Here is an 11,380-nt window from a genome sequence, read left to right as displayed (position 1 = left end):
CCTTAGGTGGAATCCTGACCCCCATCCAAAGCCTTCTGAGGTGGGACATTACCACTTGAAAGGACAAGCAAACCAGCCAGAACAGATAGAGCAACAGAAGATACATCTTCAAAGAAAGATCATCAGGAAAAATCCAAAACAAAAATGGCACTATGACTGGCTACTACAACAACAAGCAAGGTTTTCGCCAGGGAAACATCAAGGCAAGTAATCAAGTCCCTTCAGGACAAACCCTCCCCTCCAAGACTGAAAGTCAAAGGGAACACATGAGCAGGCATGTAAGTTTGCTGGTTACCATGTTGGTGTACTGGTGAGTAGAAGAAGGGGAAAGGCAGCAATGAAGAAATGGGCTGAGTTCCTGTCAATCTGGAGATAAAAGAGAGAAGAGAAAGAAAGGGGTGGTTGGTCCAAAGTGTGGTGAGACCTGGGGACTCCTGAGCCAATGGACAAGGACATACCCACAGAAAGCAAGAGCTGAGAGTGAAGTGCCCAGCTGATATGAATTTAGGGGAAATGCACAAGAATGTCCAAACTTGTAGATATTGTTGTTCTAGCTTCAATAGCTTGATGATCAAAACTCGACTAGAGGAAGATAAGGAATTTAAAAATTAAAACATTTTTTGACAAAGGTAACAAGTATAAATTGCTACAGTTTGATAAACTTGACCTATATTTATGGATGTAGTTGCTCAAAATATCAACTAAGAGAGAAGTCTTCACAGCAAGTATCAATCCTATCCCCTCTGTATACAGGGTTGATAGGGACATTGGCTACCTACCATAGGGGGAGAGCTATAAAGGCATGAAGTGACTGACTTACAAGTTTTCAAGAGGGAGTTTAGTTTCAGAGTGTGTAGGGGAAGGCAGAATCCCCACCAAATAGGTTTCATCTTGTCTAGGCAGGTCAGGTGAAAGGAAATGGAAATAAGATTCTTATGATTCAACAGTGAATAATTATTATCATGACTAATTGCGACTGTCATAACAGTAAAGGTAGAAGTTATGTAACAAAAGGAGGGAGTAGTTAATCTTACATTCCAGTAACAGAGGACTTTAGGACCATCAAGAAAGAAGAGCACGAGTGGAATGTGGGACCTTTCTCAGAGAAGCAGTGACACCAGAGATGGAGGCAGAGATGAGAGAGAGAGAGAGAGAGAGCAGCTGAGGACTCTAGACTCATGGAAAGAGAAAGGCTGTGTGCTGGCAGCCAAGAGGCTGGCTTGCAGAATGTGCCCTTTGATTGTTTCAGTGATTATATATTCCTGAGTGGTTTTATGTACATCTCCCTCCACCCCCCAAAAAAGAGAGAACAGAAGCAAATACTATTGAATGATGATGTACAGAGGAGATTGTAATCATTGCAATGAAACAATGAGTGTAAAACTGATATGCTCCCATGTAAACTATTACTCAATTCACAATGAAAACTTTAAAAAAGACCACTAGGGCTAATCCTTATCTACACTTCCCTACATATAAATCAGTAGTTAACCCCAACTCTGAGGCTATTACAGGAATTTTTCTCCCATGCCTAAGATCCATATAAATCTCCCTTCCCCTGTTTTGTTAATGATGCTATACTCACATATAGCATGTCCTAGACCTAATCACTTTTGAGTTATAAAACAAGCAGATTAGATACTGAGGTAAGCACAAACTGGGAAGACAGATGTCATGTGAGTATCATCAAGAAACTAAAGAATGGAATCAGCTAATTTGGACTTTCAGCCTCCATAAAATATCTGTTGTTTAAAGCCAACCATTTGTGCTATTTATATTATGCCATACCAGAAAACTAACATCCCAAATAGAAGTTGAATTAGCAAAATTCTCATGAAATGGAAGACATTTGGCCAAAAATATTACAAAGAATGGCCTAGATTTCAAATCAAGGTCTGAATTAATTTGTTGGGGCATGGAGAAATTGTTGTCTGATCAATTGTATGAACATATAATAAAGAAACAAGATTTGAACAAAAGAAAATTTAACCTGCTTGTTTTTCCAAAAAAAATAAACTAAAAAGCAAGTTTGGGCAGTGTTAATTCCACCTGGTTCAAAGGAACTAGTGAAGACACCAAACTAGATGGATCCATGGGTCTAGTCACATAAGCATAATGCTTCCAACTCTACCCAACGCCCTTTACTCTAATTCAAAAATGTCCAGATTAAATGTCGATGATGGATTTGGCTCCATATTCCTTGTAGAGTTAATGTCCTGAATACAGACACAAATATCTGGGCTTCTAGTAGGTGTATCTTTGATACTTAAAAATGGTGGCTCCGCTGCTTGCCATGAGTAAAGCCAATTATTTTCAGACAGGGGTGTAATAAAACCAACAAGGTTTAATGTGTACCCGACATACAGAAGACAGAGGGACTGAGCCTCCTCCAAAGACTACCTCACAGAAAAGAAAGGAGAAAGAGGACGTATAGGGATTTGAGACCTGGGGTGGAAATCTCAGGAGTTTCAAGAACTTCTTTATTGTTACACTTATCTCAGATGGTATTGATCCCTCCAAGGAATTACAGAAACTTCTTTATTCAGATAATAGCCCTCAGGGTGGGACTCCAGGTGTAGCTCTGTAGGATCAGCACTGGACTGTGAACCATAGGTCAGCAGTTCAAATGTACCAGCTGCTCCTTGGAAACCTTTTGTTGTTGTTGTTATGTACCATGGAGTCGGTTCCGACTCATAGCGACCATGTACAGGTCTTTAGGGGAGTAGAAAGCCTCATCTTTCTCCTGCGGGACAGCTGGTAGTTTCGAACTACCGACCTTGTGGCCCACAGCTCGATTCGTAACCACTACGCTACCAGAGCTCCTCTGGAAACCTTATTGAGAGTTAAAATTAGTCAGAATTGCCTTAACAGCACTTAACAACAACCACCACCTAAAGGAAAGCAGAGTCCAAGGTTAGCACTAATTACCTCTTTCCTTACAAGATGGAGTCACTTTATCCAGTTTCAGCTTCAGCCTCCCCTAAAAATCTGGTTTACACAGTAATCCCATGTGAATTTTAATTGGGGTATATTGGACTTGGGTTTGGCATTCTTGTGTTCTCTGGGAACATGATAAAACCAAGAGTCTTGTACTGCAAGACGAACTGCAATTTGATGATTGTAGGAGCTCTGGTAGTGTAGTGGTTACGAATCAGGCTGCAAACCTTAAGGTCAGCAGTTTGAAACTACCAGCTGTTCCGCAGGAGAAAGATGAGGCTTTCTGCTCCCGTAAAGATTTACAGCCTCAGAAACCCTATACAGGGTCGTTATGAGTCGAAACTGACTCCACGGCACATCACCACCACCAAGAAACTAAGGAACCTTATTAGTGCAAAAGTTAAGTGCTCAGCTTGGCAATTTGAACCTGCCAACTGTTCTGCAGAAGAAAGATTATAGCCTTGGCAACGCTGGGGGGCAGTTTTACTCTGTTCTATAGCGTAGTGATTGCGAATTGGGCTGCTAACCTCAAGGTCAGCAGTTCAAAACTACCAGCTGTTCCATAGAAGAAAGGTGAGACTTTCTACTTCCATAAAGATTTACAACCTCAGAAACCCTATACAGGATTGCCATGAGTCGGAACTGACTCCACAGAGTTTCCTTGAATGGAATCAACTTGGTGGTTTTGGGTTGGTATCAAAAATACTCCTGAAGACTCAAACAACTTTACTCTGCCTTTTCCCAACAGCATCCTCTGACATCATCACTCACTGCCCACTTACCTTCTGCATTTATAGCTCAATGGTATCTTGCTGTAATACTCCCAATTTTCCAAGGAAAGCACAATCTGATTCTGTAAATGCTATTGAAGTGGACAGCAAGGACTTGAGAGCAGAGAAAACTTCCTTTGACTAGCAGGGCAAGATCCAGAAAGAGGCAAAAGGTTTGGGGCAACTGAAAGAGGAAATGTAATAGGTTGGAAAGTGTTTGAATTACAGAGTATAGAGACCTGATTTCTAGCCCCAGGTCAACCACTGTAGAGTCTTAGGCAAATCCTTTACTTCTTCTGCTCCTCAGCATCTTCAATCTGTAAAATGGATGTATCACGTAGAATTTTTAGGTATCTAAGGCTGTGAATCTGTATATGATCTGCTGGGATTAAATAATAGAGTATCATCTATTTCAATATCAAAGCCTCTAAGAGGAGTTTCATGCTTTCTTCTTAGTCTCAAGTTTCTATTGGGCCAGAGACATAGGATAATTCTGAGGATTAGAGGCAATAGACAATTGACGACTGTTGCAGACCGTGAAGGCCTGGTCAGAGGTTTGAGGCTCTATAGGCCCGAGTGTAACAGATATAGCCACATGGCAGTTAATAACAAATTATTTTTTATCTTAATATCCAGTTATGTTTTATTAATTGCAGACATGAAGCCCTTGATATACACAGATAAATGTAATATTTTCCTAAAAGTCAAGACTGTAAAATTCCAAACAGGTAAAATTCTTCCCTCAGAGAATTTATTCAAGGTAAATTGGGTGGCTCCCTGGTCTGTTTTAAGGACAATAGAAATGTCCTCCCTAAAGTGTGCCTATTCACCCAGGCACCTTTTTTCCTGAAGAACCTGGGCTGGGCAGCTGACACAACAGGAATCCTCCCAATCCTCCCTTTCCTCCCTCCATTTGAGACTAGGTGCTAAAATTGTTAATTTTATGTTAATTAAGCTTGAGAAACCAAGTTGCTGTTGTGAGATTTGAACCTGCAAAGTATGATGTAGAGCTGCCTGAATGTCTGGAAAAGTAAGATTGACAGCTGTACCTTGTCTTAGCACCTCCTAACTTTGTGTAAAGTACCTCCCCTAAATAAAAGGAAGGCGCAGAACAAATCCAGGTGCATTACGACTGGCAAGGTGTGCGTTACAGCATGCAGGGGGCACAGTCCAGCATTGCAACCATACTGCCTGTTTAGCTAAGATGTTTACTATGCAGGATATTACGGCCTTCATGGCTGAGATGTTTGCAACGCAGGATCTGCCTGATGCCAGTTGAGCATTCGCTCTGGTTTCGGAGTGTCTCTTTGTCTCTCTCTTTGTATCTCTGTGTCTCTTTTGCTATCTCTATCGCTGCTGGATCTTCCCTCCTCGTGAACCAAACACTCGTGAACAACACAACTATGTCGAGGTCAGACCCCGACAGATGACAGTAGTGTAGCCCTACAGGATAATGCACTGGACCACAAGGTCAGTTTGAACCCACCAGGCATTTCTCAGAAAACCTATACAGGGTCCATGTGAGTAAGAACCAACTCGACAGCACTTAACAGCAACAATAACAATGGGGGATAAGGAAGCCACAAGTGGTGAAAGGGCTAAGGGCTGGCTACCTTCCAGGTCAGCTTGACCCTTCATGAGACCAAATTCAAAGCCTCACAGGCAGGATGGTGCTGAAGAAGAAGCCCTAGATACACAATTACACCATGCCTGTCAGGTACCCTACTGGACACTTTGTAGCAGGTTCTCCCAATCCATAGCTTCAGTGAAAGAGCAATGCTACCACTCTAGCCAGTAACCTCTAATTCTCACTCTGTTGATCTCAAAGACAACCCTAGCACACATTCAGGCAGTCACAATTTAGTTATCAGACATCTTTAACTATAAAACATTTTAAGTTTTTACTATTGAAACTCTTCAACATATAGAAAGTTAGAGAGAATGGGATAAGAAACACATACCCATCACCTAAATTTTAAAAACCATCAATATTTTGTCTGATATGTTCTTAGTGTTTCTCTGCTGGTGTGGTGCTGTAGGGTCAGCACTGGACTACAAACCACAAGATTGATGCTTCAAATCCACCAGCTATTTGAACTATAAAGTATCTTAGTTGTTTTGTTTATAATTTGGTAGACTCATCAAATGTTTATTCAATATGAACCATCACTCATACATATATACTGATCCCTCTCTCAGCTCCCCTTGAAAAGCCTAGAGAGAGGGACTCTGGAAGATAGAAAAGGAAATTTAGGAGAACTGTTAAGGCAGAAAATAGGAATTGAACAGTGTCAGTGTGAAAAGTTACATTCCTGAAACAGATACACACACAGAGAGGCAAAGACTAGGAGCATCAACCTATGCCCCCACCAGTGGCCAGGAAAGATTCTGGAAAAGAACATGTGTTTGGAAGACACTTCAGTGCTACCTGTCATAAAGCATCCCTGGGCTCTGCCTTCAGGGTACACTACCCCAGAACCAAGGCTGCTTTGATGGTGGCTAAGGAGCTCTGGTAGCGTAGTGGTTATGAATCAGGCTGCTAATCTCACGGTCAGCAGTTCAAAACTACCAGCTGTTCTATGGGAGAAAGATTAGGCTTTCTGCTCCCATAAAGATGTACAGCCTCAGAAACCCTGTATAGGGGCACTATGAATCAGAATCGACCCTACCGCACATAACAACAACAACCAGCTACAGGAACTTGCTCTTGGTTTCCACATAGACATCACTTTTCTTCTTGGAGTGGACCAACTTCCTGGCTATCATCACTTCAAAGAACCCAGTGGCCTGAGGTGTTCCCTCACTGCTGATGTCCAGGCAATCAGGTGACTCATCTTCTGACTTCATCTTGAGCTGGAAATACTTAGACTTGTGGCCTCAAGTGCCACAATAAATGACTGGGACAGCGAGAGCCATGACTCGTTACAGAAACATCTACCTGTGTTGATGCCAGCCCACAGACAGGTAGGATACATGATGTCTGTTCACGTGGTTCAGCCTAAATGTTGACACAAAAGACTGGGTTTTTTCATGAAAAATATTTTACACTAAAAAAGAGACAATACATCACACCCCTAAGTATTATAGTCAGAAATCGTTTAACAATATTAATGTCATATGTAAGTAAAATTTTACTGAAGATCATTCAAAAACAGCTGCAACAATACATTGACAGGAAGCTACCAGAAATCCAAGCCAAATTCAGAAGAGGACATGGAACCAAGGATATCATTGCTGACATCAGGTGGATCTTGGCTAAACACAGAGAATAGCAGAAAGTTTTCCTGTGCTTTATTGATTATGCAAAGGCATTTGACTGTGTGGATCATAACAAACTATAGCTGACAATCTGAAGAATGGGTAATCCAGAACACTTAATTGTATTTGTGAGGAACTTGTACACTAAACAAGTGGCAGTGGTGTGAAAAGAACAAAGAGATACTGAATGCTTTAAGATCAGGAAAGGTGTGCGCCAGGGTTGTGTCATTTCACAATACTTATTCAATCAGTATGCTGTGAAAATCATCCAAGAAACTGGATTATATGAAGAATTGGAGGAATACTCATTAATATCTTGTGATATGCAGATGACATATCCTTGCTCACTCTAAGCAAAAATAACTTAAAATACTGCTGAAGATCAAAGACTACAGTCTTCAATATGGATTAGACCTCAAGACAAAGAAAACAAAAGTCCTCATAAATGGACTAGTAGATAACATCATGATAAACATAGAAAAGATTGAAGTTGTCAAAAATACTTCACTTTGCTTGGATCCACAATCAACACTTACAGAAGCAGCAGTCAATAAATCAAACAACATATTGTATTAGGCAAATTGCTCAAAAGATCTCTTTAAAGTATTAACAAGCAAAGATGTCACTTTGAGGACTAAGTTGTACCTGAGTCGAGCCATGGCACTTTCAATCCCCTCAGGTGCACATGTAAGTTGGATAATGTATAAGAAAGACCACAGAAGAATTGATGCATTTGAATTAAGGTGTTGGTGTAGAATATTGAAAATACCGTGGACTGCCAGAAGAACAAATAGATCTGTGTTGGAAGAAGTATAGTCAGAATGCTCCTTAGAAGTGAGTATAACAAGACTTCTTCTCTTGTACTTTAGGCATGCTATCAGAAAGGATCAGTCCCCAGAGAAGGACATCATTCTTGATAAAATAGAGACTCAGTGAAAAAGAGGAAGACCCTCAATGAGATGGATTGACACAGTGGCAGCAAAAATGGGCTCAAATAAACAATTGTGAGCATGGGGTGGGAATGTGCAGTGTTCCGTTCTGTAGTGTATTGGGTCACTATGAGTAGGAAGCGACTCAATAGCACATAACAGCAACAACAACAAGCATTATAGTATATATCTCGAAAAGTATGGAACTGTTACTATATAAGAACAGTAGCATTTCACACCTAACAAAATAACTTTCTAATATCATCGAATACTTAGTCTATATTCAAGTTATAGAGCATAACTTTTGCAATTATCCATCAGAAAAAAAAATCTTTTATAGTTTACTCAAATCAAATTCTGAATAGCATACAGTTATATTTGGAAATGTGTCTCTTAAGTCTCTTTTTATTGAGTATAGCCCCCTCTTTTTTTTTTTTTTTTTTTAAACTTGAGAAACCAAACCATTTGTCTGGTAGAACAGCCATGTTCTGTATGCGTCTTCTCACTTCCTTGTGGTTTAATTTTTTGCCTGAATTCCTATATTTCCTATAAAGTGAGGTTAGATCTAAAGGCTCAAAGTTCCATAATTAAATCAGGATTAAATATTTTAGGCACCAATACTTCATAGGTGCTGCTGGGTGTGTCACCCTGCAGCCTATCAGAGGCAGCACATGGAGTCCAATTATTCTACTACTGGAGATGTTGATTTGATAGTGACAACCAGATCCACTACTTGCCTGTCAGTTTGTCTTACTGTGGTGGCTTGTATGTTGCACTGATTCTGGGAGCTTATTTTAAATACTAGCAAAGTCACCCACAGTGGACAGGTTTCAGATGAGCTTCCAGATGAAGACAAACTAGGAAGAAGGAGAGATGGACTACTTCTGAATATTTAGTCACTGACAACCTCATGAATAGCAGTAGAACAACATTAAATAGCATGAGAATACTGAATATTGAAACATTATGAAGAACACCAGAATATTGCCAGATATAGTGCCAGAAAAGGACCCCCTCAAATTGGAAGGAACTCAAAATATGACTGGCGAAGAGTTGCCTTCTCAAAGTAAAGTTCACCATGATGTTGCTAATAGAATAAAGCTTTGGGGATCTTCATTTGCTGATAGGGCACAACTCAAAATGAGGAGAAACAGCTTAAACATCCATTAATAATCAGAATATGGAATATACGGTGTATGAATCTATGAAAATTGTAAGTTGTTGAAAATGAAATAGAACACATTAACATGGCTATCCTAGGCATTAGTGATCTGAAATGGACCGGTATTAGCCATTTTGAATATGATAATCACAGGGTTTATTATGCCGGGAATGACAAATTGAAGAGGAATAGTATCACATTCATCACCAAAAGGAACATCTCAAGATCTATCTTGAAGTGGAACGCTGTATGTGATAGAATAATATCCATATGTCTACAAGGAAGACTAGCTAATACAACTATTATTCAAATTTACACACTAACCACTAAAGCAAGTGATGATGAAATTGAAGAATTTTGCCAGCTACTTCAGTTTGAAATAGATCAGACATGCAATCAAGATGGACTGTTAATTACTGGCAGTTGGAATGCAAATGCTGGTAGTAGAAAGGAAGGATCAGTAGTTGGAAAATATGGTCTTGGTGATAGAAGCAATGCTGGAGATCACATGGTAGAATTTTTCAAGATCAATGCCTTCTTCATTACTAATATCCTTTTTAAACAACATAAAAGATGACTATACACATGAGCCTCAACTGATGGAATACACAGGGATCAAACTGACTACATTTGTGGTAAGAGATGGTGGGAACGTCCCATATCATTGGCCAAAAGAAGGTTGGGGGCAATTGCTCGAATGCAAGTTCAGACTGAAGCAGAAGAAAATTAAAGTAAGCCCACGAGTGCCAAAATATGACCATGAATCAATCCCACCTGAATCTAAAGATCATCTGAAGAACAGATTTGATGAATTAGACACCAATGACCGAAGACCTTAAGAGTTGTGGGATGACATCAAGAACATCAGACAGAGAAAGAAGGCAAAAGATCACCAAGACAATAAAAAAGAAAAACATCAAAATGGATGTCAGAAGAAACTGTAAAACTTGGTCTCCAGCTTAGAGATATTAAAGCAAATAGAAAAAAATGAGGCAGTAAAAAAGCTGAATAGAAAATTTCAAAGGGTAGCTCAAAAAGACAAAGTCAAATATTATAACAAAATGTGCAAAAATACAGAGTTAGAAAACCAAATGGGAGATCACGCTCAGCATTTCTCAAGCTGGGGGAACTGATGGAAAAATTCTACCCTCAATTTGCAATACTGAAGGATTCTATGGACAAAATGGTGAATAATTCAGGAAGCATCAAAAGAAGATGATAGGACAATTGAACAAGATGAAATAACCAAAATAAATATCTGTGTTCCCAATGAAAGAGCTCTAAAATATATAAAGTAAACTCTAATAGATTTGAAGAAAGAAATAGATGAATCTACAATAATTGTGGATCATTTTAATACCCCACTTTCAAAAATGAATCGAACAACCAGAAAGAAACTTGACAAAAGCACAGAAGAACTAAACACAATCAGCCAATTGGACCTCATAGATATGTACAGAGCATTCAACCCAACAACAGCACAACACACGTCTTTTCCAGTGCACATGGAACATTCTCCAGAATAGACCATGTGTTAGGCTGCAATACGAACCTCCATAAATTTACAAATATCAAAATACTAAAAAGCATCTTCTCAGACCACAATGCTATAGAATTAGAAATCAACAATAGGAAGACCAAGAAAATAAAGTAAAATACATGGAAACTGAATAACACCCTGCTGAAAAGCAACTGAGTAGTAGAAGAAAATAAACGTGAACACACAAAGTTCCTAGAAACAAATGAGAATAAAAACACAACATACCCAAATCTTTGGGACACAGCGAAAGTGGTGCTGAGAGGACAATTTATTGCATTAAATGCACACGTCCAAAAAGAAGAAAGAACCAAAATTTACGTATTAACACAACATCTAAAACAATTAGAAGCAGACCAACAAAGGAAACCTACAGCCACCCAAAGAAAAGAAATAATAAAGATTAGAGAAGAAATAAATAAGATAGAAAACAGGAAAACTATAGAAAGAATCAACAGGACAAGAAGCTGGTTGTTTGAAAGGATGAACAAAATTGACAGACCATTGGAAGACCTAACAAGAGAAAAGAGGGAGAAGAAACAAATAATACGCATTAGAAACCACATGGGTGATGTCACAATGGAACCAAAGGAAATCAAAAGGATTATAAGAGAATACTATGAAGAGTTGAATGGTTTAAAATTAAGAAAGGTGTGTGACAAGGTTGTATTCTTTCACCATACTTATTCAACCTGTATGTTGAGCAAATAATACAAGAAGCTGGGTCTATGAAGAAAAATGTGGCATCAGGATTGGAGGAAGACTCATTAAAAACCTGTGATATGCA

The sequence above is a fragment of the Chrysochloris asiatica genome, unplaced genomic scaffold (genome assembly GCF_000296735.1).
Source record: "Chrysochloris asiatica unplaced genomic scaffold, ChrAsi1.0 scaffold00016, whole genome shotgun sequence".
Taxonomy (NCBI): Eukaryota; Metazoa; Chordata; class Mammalia; order Afrosoricida; family Chrysochloridae; genus Chrysochloris; species Chrysochloris asiatica.
The sequence above is the reverse complement of the archived record's forward strand: the minus strand, read 5'-3'. Positions refer to the sequence as shown.